Here is a 19,163-nt window from a genome sequence, read left to right as displayed (position 1 = left end):
AAAATATCAATATGTAATTAACGCAAAATAGTTAAATGCAACGGCAAAAAAAAATTATGAAACGAATCTGCAAGGCAAACTTTTGGCCAAATGCCGAAATATTAATCGTAAAAGATGATGTTCTCTGAGGAACACACAACATACATAAGTATCCTTGACCAATTTCATCAAGGCTGAATCCAGTAATAACAGTACATAGCACATAACAAAAAATACGAAATCCAAACGCTTATTTGTTATCCCTGATCTAAAACCATCCAAACCCAGAAATTTATGCTTTCAACGTCGCTTTTTACTTTCAATTAAAGAAGGAAGTTTGCCGATAAACAACTATGGGATCGTAAAAACCGGCTCTTCAGGGTAGACAAGGAAACGATTCCAATCTCCACGAGATGTTGATGGAATCAATATTTTCGTATCATACCTCCTTCCACGGAAGAAAATAAACCCATAACCAGTCACTGACTTCACTTTCCTTTTCCATCAACAGGGAAAAGCATCAGGTTTCCACCTTTCTGGCCAAAAAATGTGAAGCCACCATGATCGGTAGGTAAACTAGTTTAATTTTGTTCTCGTTTGGTCGATGCAACCTTCCTTCAACATCCATGGGTTTTTCAAACACGCAACGGCAAACCGCTAGTTAGCATGCTAACCCGAGGAGAAACGTATAACCAGCCCCTATCTTTAGCATTCATTTTTTTTTGGTATTATACATGTAAATCTCAAAACTTCAAAACCTGAGAACAGCTCCTTAGGCGGGAATTGCCTTGAACTTGACAATAATTAACTGTACGATTATCCCATAATTTGGTACTGTTTAGAAATCTAGGTATTGGTAACATCAAATTTTGATATTACTTATTATGTTATTTAAAATATTTTTCAAACACTCAGAAATACTTTTGCGTGTCTCAAGTATCAAATTATGTGTCTCTAGTACATTTGGGATTGCTGTAAACGATGCCGTTTTCAGAAATGTTCCAATACGTCACAATTTTTAGCTACAGGTTGCCAAAGTTGTATAAAATACTGTTTTCATTGATGTTTACATGAAATTTAAAGTGTGATTTATCAAACCTTTTTGTGATCTCATCCACTAAACATGCAATATATGACTTGAACTTTCAATTCAGATGTTGTTTGGTTGAAATCTCACGATTAAATTTAGAATAAATTGATTTTTCCAATATGCTTGCAGTCTTCATACAAAATTCTTCGTTTCTCTTATATGGCAAAATACAATACCATTCTCTTATATGGCAATCGAAACCATAAAACAATAACTTTTGAACATCGAAGGTATTATGAACTTTGTTAATAATAATTCCTATACACATAAAGCTTGAATTCTGTGGCAAATTGAGCGAATAAATTGCCATACAAGCTGGCAAACTTACATGCAAGTTGGATGAAACAGTAAAATTTTGCATTTTCAACAGTCAATATCTCAAAAACTAGACGTGCTATGATCTTTCTGAAAACGACAATGGATTTAGCAACCCTTATTTTAGTAAATAACGGTATTTTGGTGCTTGAGACAAAAACGTGTTCGGCATTGTAATCCATTTGGTCTTAGTAGAATATTCACGAGGTATTATATTAGGTATATTACCTCTTATGCAGGGCTATTAAATATTCTATTGAAATCATGAGTCGTGGAAGTTACTCGGTGTGGAATGAATATCTTTATTTAGTATTCTGCAGCAATTTGCTCTTGCTCGGGATTGGCTGCTTGCCCACAGTTAGAGCCAGATCAGGAGACTTTGACTGAAAGTCTCTGCGCGCACAATGCAGATGTTGAGATGGACGCGTCAAAGATTTTCATGTGACGATTTGCGCAGTCTCAAAAATTTAGTGAATTAGCTGGTAGTGGTGCAGCATGCTAGGTATGTGGTATGGTAAATCTCAGTTGTTGAGCAAGGTTGATCATGCTTGTCCAATTTGAATTGGTCACCTTCAGTCGCACAGTTGATTCGGGTGGCAAATCTGCATGGGTCGGAATGGTGTTCTCTGTTCTCTGCTAAGTGTTCGTGATCATTTTTAGTGTTACCTAGTGCTATATAAAGATTCCATACTTTGTTTTGGTTGCGCTTTTTGTCACCATTTTTATTCACCCTTCCTATGACGAATCCGGTTGGCATTGAAGGCATTTGGCAGATGACTAAACTGGTATGCTCGAGTTGAGATGCGAGTTCTAATGAGGTTGTTGACTGTTGGTATTATGATTCATTACGAACGGTGTGGATCTTGTAGATATAACCTGCTGTTCGCTCAATTGAAGTCGATTTGTTATGCAAGCCGTTGGTGGCGGTGATTTGCATGTTTGGCATTCTGTGATCATGAATTCTTTGTTACAGGCGGCATTTGTAGGTCCGGTTGAGAAGTGTCTGCATCATCGGATGGGACAGCATGTGATTCAGCATAGTCTCGTAGCGCATTAGATCATTAGGGCATTAGCAGGTGCAGGTAATCAAAGAAAAAGGATGACTTGCGTAGCGTACAGGATCGGAAAAGTTAGAACCTAGTTAATCCGTATTCGCTCAGCAAAGAAACGAAAATTCAACTGGCAGTCATTTCCTTTTTCTACAACATTTACCCTACTAATTTGGGGAGTGGGGACGTTCCGATATTTCCGATATGTCGATTGTATCTTTCGATATTTTTGTATCGATATTTCAGATTCAATATATCGGTAATATCGATGTTTTCATTCGATGCATCTAAAACTAACTTTTTGATGGTAATTATAGAGCTTTACTCACACTTTTAAAGATAATCAAAACTCATAACGCAATTATTTCAATTAGAAGCTTATGCATTTTGCGACTCCATTTATGTAAAACCTGACCCGCACTTCCCAAAGATCAAATTCCGAGAAATCGAAAACACTTCCAATCAATTGGAATCGGTGAGTGAATCAATTTTAACCTTTCTCAAGGCATCGCATTCAATGCAAAGGACCACCATCGCAGACGGGTAGCGTTCGATCGGTAGAAACGATTATCTACCGCTTACATCTTCGACAACACAACCACCAACTATGGCGACCTTAAATTTGTACCGATTGGTTTGAATGAAACTTCCATATTCAGACTCTTAGTACGAACGAATGTTAAACGTTTTTTTCTTAAGCAGCTCAATGAAAGATTGCCACCATCATCTTCAGCACACCATTAGCATCAGTACTTATAATTAGGTTGTATGGCTTATATTAATGGAAATATTTTTCCATCATTTTGTATTCGGTTCATTTGCATAACTGTACTTTATTATTTTATTACATTGTGATCGAATAATTATGAAATGGCCGTCCAGGTCTGTCAAAGATCCCCTGTCAAAGAGAGGTATTTGTCAAGATGGAGTGATTTTTGTTATGATGGATAGGTACACTCAGAAACACGGGTAGTCACAGAATTACTGAAGTTTATGCATTAATGACTATTTTCTGTCTGCCTCTCTTTCATTCTGCAGGGAATTTTATTCCTACTTGTCAAATCACCTGGGTTGAAGCATCGCCAAGCTTCAACCCAGGCGAAATAACATTTAGTGTAGAAATTCACAGCAGAATGAAAGAGAGGCAGATAGAAAATAGTCATTGACGCATAAACTAAGTAATTCTGTGACTATTATTATTTCCCAGTGTACTATTTATTTAACGCTTTAAGGGTAACAGATATTTCTGCAGAGTTTTTATCAATGATTCCGCCTGTGATACCTTGCTTTCCTCCAGCAAGTTATTTAAGATTATTACAAGACTTTGTTTGTGTAGCTTTCCTTCGAACGCTGGTTTACCTTTTATTGTGAGATTACGTGAGAAAATACTTTTTATATTTATTTCAGGAATTCTTCCGAATTTTTTTGCAAACATTCCTACTGTCATTCTTCAGAACCTGCACAACAATTTACTCCAGGAAACTTTTTCTGTTCAGTTTATTCAAGTGTATTGCTTGACATTTATTCTAAGATTTCTTTCTAGTATTCGTTTTATTCACGTCCTTCAATTTTCCAGGGAATTTGTTAAGAACTTACTCCAGGTATTACTGCATAAATTTTCCAGTGATACATGAACCAATCCACATTGGACCGAATCGACAATTTAGCCGGAAAAAAGTGTTATCTCTGTTCTCGTCGATTTTAGACGTTCGATGTGTTCAGAGAAGTTATTCGCAATTGAGTTTTGCATCATTTAAGGAAAAAATTAAATAGGGTGGCCCATATTTAATCTAAAATTTTGACTCAAACTTTTTTGTTTGCTGAAATTTGTGGCTGTTTCGCATTCCTCTTGAAATTGGTGTATGGGAAAGTTATAGATCTAGTTAAATTGTACAACTTTGCTGAATACAGCACGCCGTTAACTATAAAATCTTGTGAGTTACAAGCGAATTTCGAGTTTTTTAAGTGATTTTTGAAGTGAATTTTCTCAAGTTATAAAAAATACGTTCTCACAGTTTTTGCAGCAAAAGTTGCCTATTGTATGGCCTTTCTAATGCCACTTAAAGAAAAATGTTATCGAACCAACTCCATGAATTATGGGCATATAAAAATTTCATAGTTTTTCACTTAAATTTGCTTATAACTTCAAAATCACAAGAATTACAAACTTGCGATGTCCAGCAAAAATGTGTATCTTTACTTCCTCTGCAGCTCTTCTAAAGACCACATTCACGTAAAACTGAAAACAAAAAAGTTAGATCAAAATTACTGATTTTTTGGGCCCACCCAATGTTAAAACTTTCAAAATCAATTTACTTAGCTTAAATGAAGAGTTAGATCAAAAGTGTCTTCGACAAAGTTGTTCAAAATAACATTTTCTAAAAGTTTGCAGAAGAGCGCAACCACAAATTTCATCAAACAAAAAAGTTTGAGTCAAAATTTTAGCTTAAATATGGGCCACCCTATTTAACTTCTTCCTTAAAAGATGCAAAACTCAATTACGAACAACTTCTCTGAAAACATCGAACGTCTAAAATCGACGAGAACAAAGATAACAGTTTTTTCCGGCTAAATTGTCGATTCGGTCCAATGTGCAATCTCCTAAGTAATTCTACATGATTTTTTTCCAACTTGAAAGGAGTTTCTTAAGACAGTTGAGAGAATTTTAAAACAGTTCCAAATACAAATAATTTCCTTTTTTTAAGAATTGCTCCAGAAAAAAGATCTTTAGAGTATTTGACCATGAATTCCTCTTAAAACTTCTCTATAAGTTTTGCTGGAGAATTATCATAAAATTGAAATTCTAGGGTACTAACAATTTTGGAAACATAGATTTTGGTTCAATTGTTAATGAAGATTTAGAATTGGTAAACAACTTGATATTCCTGAACAATACAGATCTAGATGTAATGTGTGACCAACCACTCTGTTTCCTCACTCGATATGCAGAGCTCACTCCTATTCTCAGATAAAAAAATAATAAGAGGAAAAGAGGAGATGAAGGAAGTTAGTAGGGACTATCACATATACAAGTTGAAATCAATCTATATAAATAAAAATGGAGTGGTGTTTGTATGTCACGAAATGGCTTCCGAACGGGTCAACCGATTTGAATGATTATTTTTCCGTTTTGTTCGTGAAGTGTTCCGACGTGTTTGTCTGTAAAAAAATCCCAGGATATTCACCGGGAAAGTCGGAAAAACGAGCGTGAACGGAACTGTCATTTTGCATGGGACGATCCATAGCGTTTTTCAACAGCCTACTTGATGGCAAGACGAAGTTTGCCGGGCCCACTAGTATACATATAAAATCTCAAAAATACTAAATAAATAACTTAAATATTTTAAAAAGGCAATTTACACCGTCTTCAGCACATTGCACAGTGGTTTAAAACTCAAAAAACTCGATCATCAGCTTTTTCAGTGTCAAAGAGTGAAAATATTGCTATACTATGTTCGGCAAAGTTACAGCATATGTTAAGCGACAAATTTTGACATTGATAAATTTTTGAATAATTTTCTCATAAGTGATATAAAACTTTTATTTTCTCTGTTTGTCGATAAAAGCAATTGGTGTCTTCGACAAAGTTGTTGGAATTGTTTAATGAAGAAAAGTTGTAGAAGACACTTTAACTCTATTTAATAAAATAAAGGATTTATAGCGATTTTCACATAAGAACCACTTCAAAAGTACAAATACTCACTTAACTTTTATCGCAGCGATTTTCATGGATTACTATGTTCTAGAACTATGTATATATTTTCAAAATATAAAACTTTGCTGAACATACCAAGACAATATCTTCATTTTTTCTATTAGTTTTGAGCACTTTTTTTACACTAAAATATTTTGAAAAGTTGCAAAAAGTTGCAAACAAAATTATATGCATTAGAAAGGTCAACATCTGTACTATGCTTTCCAGGTGGATCCATCAGTGTCTTTGCCACCTATGAGTCAACTTATTTTGGTTGTATTGCCTTATATATGCTGCAATCTAACTATATGCGGTTCTAGTGGTACAACGTATAGTCACTGTATTTCATTGTTATTAACGAACCTACGGCCTGCTTTGATTGCTCAGAACCTATTCGACAAGATGATCTCTACAATCATTAAAGATAATAAAAGGCTATCTAAAAGTACAAATCTCTACTAGTACACGGTGTCAATACTGCAATACCAAAAAATAAAAAAAATATTATTCATTATCTCTTAGTACTTCGTTACGATTTGGAACCATCTTCACCGTTTAGTTTCTAACATGCTGTTTCAATTAACAAGTCCTATTATTTGTCCTCCTACTTTTTGAATATGTTACAACCTATACCGCAGCAAGCTTTAAAGCAAAACGATTAATATCCCTCGATCAGGTTTCTGATATTACAAAATGACGTAGGACAGTTGAATAAATAATGGATTTCAGTGCCACTGAACTGCTTTCTTATGCTCATATAAGGCATCAATCAGACGGTCAAAATTGAAAAGGCGACAATAACAAAAGCAACCACATAAACTTTTCTGATAAACACATACCCCGTTGAATCCATGCTTACTGACAGTTAGAAATTTGGAAGAATTGGCATAGCGTACAAGGTCGTTGGCAGTTCTAAAACCCTATTATTAGAAAATATAGAGAAATAGTGGAAAGTGAGATGCAAGAGTTTATCTTCTTAATCGCATGCTAGAGTCGTTGGATTAAGTGGGGACGAGTTTAAGAAAAGTAACATTGCAGAAACTTGATTATTCAGGTGAAAAGGAATTTGGATTATCTATTCAGTACACTTAAAATAATAATAATTAATTAAATAATATGAATTTGTTGCGCACATTGCATAATACACATCCAAACGCAAAAAAAAAAATGTGCGGTTAGAACTTAGAATAAAAATAATTAATTAAATAATATGAATTTGTTGCGTACATTGCATAATACACATCCACACGCAAAAAAAAATGTGCGGTAAGAACTACCATTTAAGGGAGATCACTTGAGCGCTCGCACTGGAAATTTTCAGCAGACCAGAAATGCGCTTGATATTATCATGTCTGTTGTCGAAATCAGATTGAAGAAAATTATTCCTGTCAAATGCACCAGTTTATTATTAACGTAGTTAATTGTTCTGAAATACCATAGTAAATTTAAAAACTAGTCAGCTATGGTAGTAATTTTAACGAAGATATTTGTCCCGTGTACTGTACATAATATGTAATAATCAAACGACCAAGATGAACAAAAAATGACTTTTTTGTACAAAGCTTAGAAGAACTTATGAAAAATTTCCGGCGAAACACTGATGAAAATCTTGGACAGTTTCGTAACTTCTTTAACTGCAAACTTGAGAAATTCGAATCAGATTTTCCAGAAAAGCCTTTAAAAAATAATCAAAGGAATACAAGAAGAATATATGAATGATTGTTAAAAGCGGGATGGATGCTGTTGAAATTCGAATTGGTAGCCTTGTGAGATTCCTCAAACAATCTTGTAAAGGAATGTCTAGAGAAATATTTGGAAATTTCTTGCGTGGTGTGGACAGAAAGAGCTTATATGTTTCCCTTATGACAAATGCTAGGTGGCGTTTGATTGCCAAAAACTTACTGCCAAGCTAAATAGAAATAACACTGTGTTCAGTACATTCACCACACCATGAAGGGTGAATCGATCAAAACGACCCGTTTCAATATTGCATAAATTAAGTATTTTGTCGACGGGTGCGCAAAAAATTCTCAATATAAATGCGGCCCGTTTTTTTTTCAATCCTGTGCTGATCAAATCCAGAAACCTTTAGATATTTTACCTTGAACGCGTGTTTGGTTTGCAATTCACCAACTTCCTCCCCAACAGGGGGAGAAACGCCTTGCGATACAATTTTGCAGGCGTCCAGCTGCTGCTGGATGGCAACAAACAGTCATTCGACTGGGTTGAATACCTTTTCGATTGTGCGGAATAGCTGTGGGTGGATAAACTGCCGATCGACGTGGCTTACGTAACGTTCTCCGACTGAAGGGTTGCAAAACCAAATTACAAGGTCCGCCAATCCGTTTTCTTGGCGGGGACAGCAACCATAGTGTGCCCCATGCTGTTTGGTTGGCCGGCGATGTCTGTTTGGTACGAGCATAAAAACACAAGAGCATAATCGTGTGAGAAACTGCACGTTATTAAAATGGTATGTGCTCTTGTTGAAGCGGCCTTTTCGCTGCTTTGGGGGTTATTGTTGTTCTGTGTGAATGTGAAACAATTTCAACGCGAACGGTCTAAACAGTTGTAGCTACTGGAATTGCTGTCAACGATTGTAGAACTGTGAGATTTAGTTATAATTGAGAGTCATAAATGATTAGCTTCAATTCGATTGGTTTTGTAATTTTTTTTTGTAGCGTATGGGTATTGCCCTCGTCAGGGCAATCAAACACGGCACCACAGCACATTTTGCCACATCTACGTTTAACTTGGATATAGTACAAGTTTAATATTGATTCCCCCAAACAATTATAAATCATTTCAAAACGTCAGTTCGAAGTCTTAAGACGCTAAACCAAGATATTTGTAACGAGAAACTACGGACATGCAAAAGTTAATTATTGCTAAGTGAAGGAAACACCGAATTGGCACTTATTTTTTTATCATTCTTGAAAAGTAGGAATTGTTTCGATATGTAACAAAAAGGTCATATGTTAGTTATGAAAAACACATTTTAACAAAAGAATTTCCCGTCTTAACAAACGATTTTTGGATTTCCTTTTCATATAGGATAGTTTTGTGATTATGGGTACTATAATCTGCATTAAATGTTCCCAATTTTCTTATGTTTCGAAAGTGGGATTGTATGTAAAATAAAAAAAGTGGTACTTGTTCCATCACTTTCCTAATTAGTTAAGCAATCGGTTTTGAAATATATACTTACTCAAGTGTGTTTCCTATGCAAAAATAGGAAGTTGAAATTTTGCGATTCCTTGTAAAAGTACCTAAAAAAAGAACAAAAAAAAAAAAAGAGAGTATTATTTATTCTGCACAACATGTACTGCTTTCGAAATGCACACTTTCTAAGATGAATGTAAAATAAAACCATTTCTTGAATTTCTTGAAGCACAAATCCTCGCTTTAAAGCTACAACTACATAACTTGAAATTTTAACTTTGAGTTGAAAAAGTGAAAACATAGGGGGAGATCCCACAGTGCCGGACAGCACCCAATACCGGACAAAGTCGAAACATTGAGAAATCATGGTCCAATCAAGATGGTGTATTAGTATAAAAGAAAGCTATTATGTAGACAAATGTTTGCGTAGAATAACACATCCTTGAAATATGCATGCCTTTTTAAAACGTAGAAAAGTTTGAAAATCTTTAAAAAATTGACGTATTCTCTTAATTTTGAGCCTATTTAGTAATTATTTTGAATATAAAAAAAATACTTTGGATCACACAAGCACGATCGAACATACCTCTTATTTGATAGTATGAATGTATTTTGTACCATAATTGAACTAAATATGGACAAATTACAATTTTCGTTAAGCACCTCCTGTCCCTCAGTTTCGGACAGCTTGATCTGTTATATGATGTCTTCGTAATTATTGCGTCAGTGTCTCAATATACTTTCATTTTTCATGGGTTCCGTCGATCATGGTATCAAACATGCAATAAAATTAAGAAGAATGATTATTCAGAACAACATCGTAAAATGTGCTATTTTTTTCATCATATATGGAAGAGGTTTTTGATAGGCATCTTGCAAACTAAGAAAGACTCAAATTATTCTTGTAAATGTTGCAAATGCATTGAATTGATAATTATAAACTATTCCTATAGTGTACACATTCAATGATGTTCAAATTTGCAGAAATCGAGGCATTTCCAGATCGTGTCCGGTATTGGGTGCCACCTTTCAAGATCGATCAATTTGGTACTAAAATACATCATCAAAATCCATTGTCAAAATTCATATTTATTTTTTCAAATATATTTTTGTACACTATAAACATGATAACACACCGTGTCCAGTATATTCTCATACAAATTCGAGATAACATTACTTTGCGCTTGTCTAACTGACATCATTGGTGATAATATTTTTTGAAAGTGGTTGTAATACTGATTCACTACAGGAAATATTTTGGAAATATTTCAATTATAAACTTATTTTATCAACTTAAGAATTTACGAAAAATATTTCCAGCGGCACGCTCATAGGCAGAGCCTAATTTCAATCTGCAGTTATCGCACATATATTTATCAAATTTTATCAATATTTATCTATTCAAAACGCAATATGATTAACTTAAAGGTTCTGAAACTTTTTTGTGAATGCTCTGATTTTCGCTTTGTAAACCAGACCATTATGAACAAAAATTCATTTTAAGTGCAAAACACGACTTTCATCACTTATCATAGCAATTATTTTTTCTTATTCATAAAACAAGCTATTCTACGTTAGTATAATACTACCAGACTACTATGAAATACTAAAACATTGGATTATCCTACATTCAGTAAAGTTATACCAAAGAAAAGAAAAAGTGTATGATAATATATTGGACACGGTGTATTTATCATAAATGGGTAACACGAGCCCATAAAATCAATAGTTTTCGAATTATGAATTTAGTGGCTTAAGTTTCCGGTACTGGGGGATCTCCCCCTATGTCTTTCTTTGTTTTGCAGCATATTTAAACCTCATGAATTTGTAATAATTCACGGTAAGCTTGTGATCCTTTACGCTCTAACCATATTCTCGGCGGTAAACCATCGCCTTGAGAAACGATCCAATCCTTTGTGTCGCATATTCCAAAATTTCGAATTTCGAGCTATCTAGCTGTAGCATTAAGGGGGGTGAAATGTAGAAAATTAAACAACCGTTCTTGCTAGAAAAATGATCGATTTAGTAATATGCCATTTATTTTGGTTTAGTGTTAAACTTGTTTACGAGTTACTCGCCGTAGGTGACGAATCCATTTCAAATGTCGAAGGGATATTAGTTCTAAAGACAAAAGATCGAAACGTCGAAAAACTAAGATACGAAAAGGAATGGACAAAGGTCAAAGCACAATTTAAAAAATGTAAAATTCCTCATCAAGCAAACTTTGGGTCCATTCAATCTTTTGTCTTCCTATCTGGGATTTGATTCGGAAAAAATAGAAAGTATCTCTCACTTATCGCTCTCTGTAACAATAATTATATTCAGCATATTATAAGAGTCTGTATATCGTCTACTGTTACAGCTCTGTTTATATCGGGGTCATAATAGTGTACTTATGATAAAACACATCTAAACAAGCTCCAAAGGGTTGACAAATAGTGTTTCGTCCAACATAGCTCTGGTCCTCACAAACCCCTACCTCACGCTTCCACGGGTCTAACAATGAAAAAGACCGCCAGCTAAGGGTTGCGTACTTAGCTGGTAGTGCTAACTGGGAACTGTTGTCCTTCTGACATCAGCTAGAGTGAGGTGGTGCCAGGTGGGAGTTTGGGATTATTGGCTACTCCAAGCGAAAGTCATCCATTCAACCGTACGGAATACACTATAGTACTTCCTCCGGGAGGTGGCCGAGCGTCTGGTCCTTTTGACAAGGGGCTCAAGCATGGTCTACCTAGGATGTGGCGGGGTTCACCGGTGGGCGCCATACTAGTTAAGACAAACGACCAAATCACGTACCTAGCGATTCTTCGTAAGGTCAGAGATGATCGAAAACTAAAAGACCTCGGAGAGAACGTAGTCAGAACGAGGCATATTCAGAGAGGAGAAATGCTCTTTGAGCTGAAGAACGATTCGGTGATCAAAAGCTCGGCCTACCAGGAGTTGATTGCTGAGTCGTTGGCCAACGAGGCAAGCGTAAAAGCCTTTACTCAGGAGGCAGAGGTTGAGTGCAAATACCTGGACGAGATCACGTCCAATAATGATCTGCAACAGCAACTGTTTTGGCAGTCAACATCGGAAGCAAGGTGCGACGTTGTAATTATAGTTGAGCCGTATCGAGTACCGTTCAATAACGTCAACTGGGTGGCGGACAGCACGGGAATAGCGGCGATACATATTATGGGTAGATTTCCCATCCAAGAAGTGGTTTCTAGCACCAAAGAAGGATTCGTGATCGCGAAAGTCGATGGTATCTACGTAGGCAGCTATTACGCTCCTCCGAGGTGGACGCTCGACGAATTCAGGCGGATGTTAGAGGAATTAACCGATGACCTTGTCGATCACTTCAATGCATGAGCCGTGGAGTGGGGTAGCAGGGTAAAGAATGCCAGAGGTTACAGACTACTGGAGGCCCTGACAAAAATAGATCTTCAGCTGTGCAATGAAGGTATCGTTAGCATATGTAGGAAAAAAGGACGAGCATCGATCATCGATCTTACATGGAGTAGCCCATCGCTGGCGGGCAACATGAACTGCAGGGTCAGTGAGGAGTATACCCATAGCGATCACCAGGCAATCCGCTATACCATTGGCCGACGGGACTGCGCGGCAACGCCGAGAAACACGACTATCGTACAGCAGTGGAAGACGAAGGCCTTCGACAAGAACCTTTTCGTCGAAGCACTTCGTGTAGATAGCGATATCCCGGATCTCGATGCGGTGGAGCTGACAAAAGCGATGGTCAGGGCGTGTGACATAATAATGCCAAGAAAACGGAAGCCATCAAACAACCGGCGTCCCGTATACTGGTTGAACGAGGCAGTCTGCACTTTTCGTGCCTCTTGTCTTAAAGCCAGGAGACGACATCAGAGAGCGAAACCTGAGGAAGTCCCAGAAGAGTGGAGAATTATGTTCCAGCAAGCCAGAACGGCTTTCAAACGTGAGATTAAGCTGAGCAAGTCTTCAAAGAGCTGTGCCGAGCAGCTGATGCTAATCCTTGGGGGGATGCCTATCGAGGCCGAAACATGTGCGGACAAACTGCGAGTCATCGTCGAGGGTCTATTCCCAAAGCATGATGCTACAATGTGGCCGGCATCACCATACGGCAATGAAGAGGTAGAAAATGCAGAAGGTCGTCAGATCTCCAACGAGAAGCTTATAGCAGCTGTGAAAGCGCTGAAGCAGAACAAGGCCCCGGGTCCGGACGGAATCTCCAACATGGTACTCATAGCAGCGGTCTTGCGTATCCAGATATGGTAAGGAAGGTTATGGAGAAATACCTGGACGAAGATCAATTTCCAGAAATATGGAGAATTCAGAAACTGGTACTGTTGCCGAAGCCAGTAAAACCGCCCGAGGTTCCAGGATCATATAGGCCTAGATGTTTACTGGATACACTCGACTCATGGAACGGGTTACCCTCAGCAGGATGATGAAATGCCAGAGAGTGGGAGAACGAGCTTTCAGAAAGGCAGTTTGGATTCCGGAAAGGAAGGTCGACAGTGAAAGCAATTCGGACAGTGCTGGAGAGCGCCGAGAAAGCATTGAAACAATAGCGCAGAAGAGATCTTTACTGTGCCGTGGTCACGATAGATGTGAAGAACGTGATCAACAGCGCCAGCTGAGAGGCCATTGCCGCAGTGCTGCACAGAATGCGGGTTCCCGACTACTTGTGCCAAAACCGTGTACTGACGCCGGCTCGCAGGAGTTAAGAATAACGGCTCAAGTCCCACAAGGTTCCATACTATTATTGTCTAAATTAAACTTGTATGTACCTGGGAGGGAGACACCGATACTACACACAAAATATGACACAAATTTATTTTGAACTGCAAGAAAATTCAAGTTTGCCAACGACAATCAAGGCAGACTTGATTAAAATCGCTAGTTTTCTTTTGTTGTGTACCTTCGATCGTTCGGGACAAACATGGAAAAAGGGCTTAAGTTTTCTATTTTTGTTTTTATTGGAAAAAGTAAAATGATGTGTATTTGAATACTTTATATTCAATCAAAATGAAAGGTGCTATCGTGACATTACTTTTGAATCAACATGAATAGCTTTTCAAGCAATTTTTTGTCAAAATTGAAAAAATGCAATAATATGTTTCGATCAATTACGCGCTTTTATAAAGTTTGTCCATTGTTTAAGATCTGGGCTCACAGTGACAGTTCGTGACAGCAGAATCTCGGCTCACCTTGACGTGCATAAATTTTGTATCGGTTTCTCCCTCCCAGGTATGTACCATCCAGACGTTTACGCCATCGAGAACTCTTTGCAATCAACTATTACCGTACTAATTATGCAAAATTCGGGCCAATGAACCAAATGATGACTACTTATAATAGACATTACAATCAAAGACAAATTAAAGACCTCCATGTCCCTTGCAGTTGCTCAAAATTTTATGGCTCATAAGGTAATCTAGAAGGCCGTGAAAAGTGTACTGCGATCTGTCAAACTTGGGTAGCTTTTGTACTACCGAGGGACCAAATGCAGTACTAGAAGTGGGACACAATCTGAGCCGGAGTGTGACGGACCTGTTACAATTCAATCGACTTAACTTGATCCAAAGCGAAGCTAAAACAATACTTCCGCACATTATCTTAAGAAGGAAAATTAGGTAATTGAATGTAGTAGTGTAACTAGCGCATAAGAAACTCTCTGTAACGGTCTACAAACATGATTGACCACAATAAATAAATAAGTCGTATCAATCCGTAATCCGATAAATGCAGTAAAATCGGAAATTTAAAGCGAATAAAACTGGGTGGTTTCTTCAGAAATTATAAGCTATTTTTTTCCAATATTTGAACAATCAACAATGACGCAACCCTTAGTGGATTATATGAATATTCATTTACAGATTTCAAAATTCTAAAAGATTTCGATTAATCATTCCTTTCGAGATCTCCTTTGTTTTGCTATGGTAATCTGCTCGCACGTGTATGTTGAGATCAGTGTTGCTAGCATTCATGGTAATTGACACCTTTTCGTTGACATTTGACAGCCTTTGCCTTCTGCATTCACAACACGAACGTACGAAAGAAAAATCTCGAAACCTTATTCAAACAGACTCAAGTCATAAAAGTGAACAAACTTACTTTATCAATCCTACGTGTTTGGCAGACGAATTTCTACACGTTCCGCTCTAAACCAACTCGATTTTTCACTTTAAGAACGTTCAATTTTAAAATTTACAAAACGACGAAAGTAAGATTTTCAACTTTCGCAACCTAACCACTACTTTCGCCGCTCCGTTGTATGGAGAGACAAAGTGACTTAACCACGAATCAAAACAAAACACTACTTGAGTCGGTTTTACACTGGTACAAAAACGTCGAAAGTAACTGAATGAAACGGCTTATCATTTTGTCATACAATTTTCGTGGGAAACGATAGAAATTACCTAGTATTTTAACGCGAGCTGATTGCATGCAAAATTTGAGCGATGTACACGGCGAAAAAATGTTAAAAAGGGGATTCATTTTAAAACAGTTTTTGAAGACAGGTTATGATTCTTCTTAATTAATTTTCTCAAAACCGTATGAAAGTTACTTACGCCGATTTGAAAAAGTAATCGAGAAATGTTAATTGAATGCAGCTGACCGTTATTACGTCACAAGAAAACGGTACGGTGTTGTTCATTTTCATCATTTTCCGTATTCAGAACTGCTTTCATTGTATGTGTGTCACATTCGACAGAACAAGCAAGAATAAACTATTCTTGTTGTTTATGATCAGAAAATTCTCGAAATCTATGCAAACTTCATCATTTATGAAAATGTCATCGTGTCAGACGACATTAATTTCACAATTTTTGTGATTTACGATGTTCATTCTACCGCTCGTGCTGTGTCTGAGAGGTAACGGTGAGTGGCAGAGACGGTAGGTGACGGTGAGGGTAGAGAAATCATTTGCCTACTGACCATGGAAGCGAAACAAACGTCGCGAAAAATGTCGAATGTTTACACTGCCCATAACTGCAAATACCATAGCGTCTGATTCGGGAAATGCCGATCATAGTGCCATCGTTTTCATGTCCATTAACAAAAAAAAAAATATATTTTTTGTTCGATACATCTTCAAGGACACATTTTTGTGTCGTTTTATAATTTACATCATGAGAGATTTCCATTATTTTTAAGAGTGTAGATTTTCCACGGGTTAATTCAGGTTTTGGATTGGCGGATATATTGAGATAATTTTGGCGAACTGCTGGATAAATCTTCAATATTGCTATTGAATTTACTATTACCCGGTAGTGCTCCGTGAAGCCCAAGCAGGATGGATCGTTGCGTCGACGGATAGGTTTTGTTCTCGGTTTCGCGCGTGTTTTCGTCGTCGGAGAACTTCTTTTTTCCCTGTTTTCGCGCGTCTTGCTGAATAGTGCTTCGTGAAAACGGTTTGTTTTCGGGACGCCAAGAAGTTTTTCTGTTCGCACTGTGTTGCGAAGAGATATTTGTGTTCAGTCGAGGATGGATTACCAACTGGTGAGTTCGTTTCATGCTTATGATAACACATTTTTCCTTGAAAGTGTAACTTTTGTGTAATAGTAAAACAAACTTTGATAATAAATCTTCGAGCTGTTTAGTAGAATACCTATAAGTAGATGAAAAAACCGAATTTAGTACTATACCATTTAATTCCACTAGAGTTTGTATCCTTTGACAGATACGCGTATTTCGACCTCAACTGTAAGGCCGTCTTCAGTGTCGTGTACTAGACTCGACCGGAAGTCGACTCGCCCGGAAGTCGAGTCTAGTACACGACACTGAAGACGGCCTTACAGTTGAGGTCGAAATACGCGTATCTGTCAAAGGATACAAACTCTAGTGGAATTAAATGGTATAGTACTAAATTCGGTTTTTTTCATCTACTTAAAACAAACTTTGTTTGGTTCGTCACTATAAGTGTCGGCATTATGCTTGTTTTACACAATTTCAATATACATATATTTGTCTCTTTTTTACATTATTAAAAATATCTTTTGAAATGTTCGACATTGTGAATGTTGACGTATTTTTTAAAAATTCTACCATCTCGAGACAAAAATGCACAGTAATACTCATATGTAATTTTCAAACAAACTATGTATGGTTCGTCACTACAAGTGTCGGCATTATTGCTGTTTCATATGATTTAAAATATATAATGTAATTCTCAGTTTTCGCTATTAATAAAAACTTCTTTTGAATTGTTCGATATTATAGATGTTGACGTTTTTTTTTTTTTGAATCTACTACTAAAAACTTCTCGAGACAAAAATACAAAACTAGTTTTAAATGTAAGTCGTATATTTCCCCCTTGTCCATGGATCGCATCACCGACCAAAGGTGACTCCCAGATCTTTTCCTCCCCCACTAATAAACACCCTTCCCGTGGTGATTGTGGAGATGCAGAGGTATTCTCGGTCTCTAGAAGCAACAATCATTACACCCTAACATTCCCTCCCCATCCCAACTGACTGTAAGGACTTGGCCGGCGCCGTTATTGATCAATAATATTAGATCTGCTAAAATTGCACTTCGAGAGTAAGCGGAAACTCCCATCCCTTATTCATTTGGATCCCAGTGCAATTCTTACCAGTTCCGATCAATCACGGAGTAGCAACCATTGACATGTACAGTCAGTCTATGCTATGCTATGCTATGCTAATATTGCTATTGAATTTACTATTGATCACTAAAAAAAACTCAATGAACACAGTTAAAATCTTCAAGAAATTTCGCCTCTTTTATAAAACGCTAAGGATATCTTGTTGAAAAATGTAATATTGTCAGCTGAAAGTGGATTTGAAACATTATTTAATAATCTATACCACTGCCGCCATTTGCTAAAACGACAAAAGGCGCTGCTGTAAAATGTGTTTCGGAGCAAACCTCATCTATATATCAACACAATACCACTTAAAAACACTTTATTCATCTCCTACCATGAGTTTGACTCTTTTTACGTTCATATTTGCATAATTTATCGTATGTACAAATATTGAAATACATTTTAATTTATATGTATAATTTTGATCGTTTACAGTCGATAATTGAAGTTGAATATGTCGAGCAGCCCCTATTTCAGCCCTTGCTGTTATTAGTTACGCTTATGCCTCTTCAAATAATCATATCTATATAAATAAAAATGGAGTGGTGTTTTTTTGCTTCAGCTCAATATCAAAAAATGTAATTCAATAGCATTTAGTCGAAAATATGTAACACCACCAATTGAAGTATTTTTAAGAAATCAAGTAGTGTAAAATTGTAAGGGATTTGGGCGTAATCCTAGACTCTAAACTCACTTTTGTAGAACATTATAATTCCATAATAAACAAAGCAAACAGCATGCTTGGCTTCATTAAGAGGTTCAGCAACAATTTTCAAGACCCATATACTATTAAACTATTGTATACTACATATGTAAGACCAATTTTGGAATACTGTCACCTAGTATGGAACCCGTATCATGTCGTACACGAAGAACGCATAGAATCAGTACAGAAGCAATTCCTTTTATACGCCCTTCGGAAATTGAATTGGACTGTACTGCCACTTCCGTCGTATGAAGCACGCTGCATGCTCATCAACTTGGAAACACTTAAGCAACGCCGGGAATTCGCAATGATTCTCTTTATAAACAACATTATTTCGAACCGTGTAGACTCTGCTGCACTTCTTTCTCAACTAAACTTCTACACACCCTCTCGGCATTTAAGAACAAGAAAATTATTTTCAGAAAAATCATGCAGAACGCATTATGCTCAAAACGGACCAATAAACCGTATGATGCGTCAGTATAATGTACATTGCGAATTCATTGGCATTACTATGTCCAAAGAGCAGCTTAAAACACAGCTAAAGAACAATAGAAGTAATCCATAGCATGCAA

At 36.8% G+C, this 19,163-nt stretch overlaps 1 protein-coding gene across 5 annotated transcripts in view; it reads right to left on the bottom strand.

Moving 5' to 3' along the window:
- Positions 1-19,163, bottom strand: part of LOC5575776 — a 123,312-nt gene that overhangs the window by 58,647 nt on the left and 45,502 nt on the right. The window contains exon 3 of one of the 5 annotated variants that reach the window (XM_021849202.1): positions 9,333-9,393. The exons of the other annotated variants lie outside the window; for them this stretch is intronic. The gene's annotated coding sequence lies outside the window, so the exon portion shown is untranslated. The remainder of the gene's footprint in view (positions 1-9,332; positions 9,394-19,163) is intronic. 5 annotated transcript variants of the gene reach the window in all.

Source organism: Aedes aegypti, chromosome 3 (assembly GCF_002204515.2).
Source record: "Aedes aegypti strain LVP_AGWG chromosome 3, AaegL5.0 Primary Assembly, whole genome shotgun sequence".
Lineage (NCBI taxonomy): Eukaryota > Metazoa > Arthropoda > Insecta > Diptera > Culicidae > Aedes > Aedes aegypti.
The sequence above is the reverse complement of the archived record's forward strand: the minus strand, read 5'-3'. Positions and strand labels throughout refer to the sequence as shown.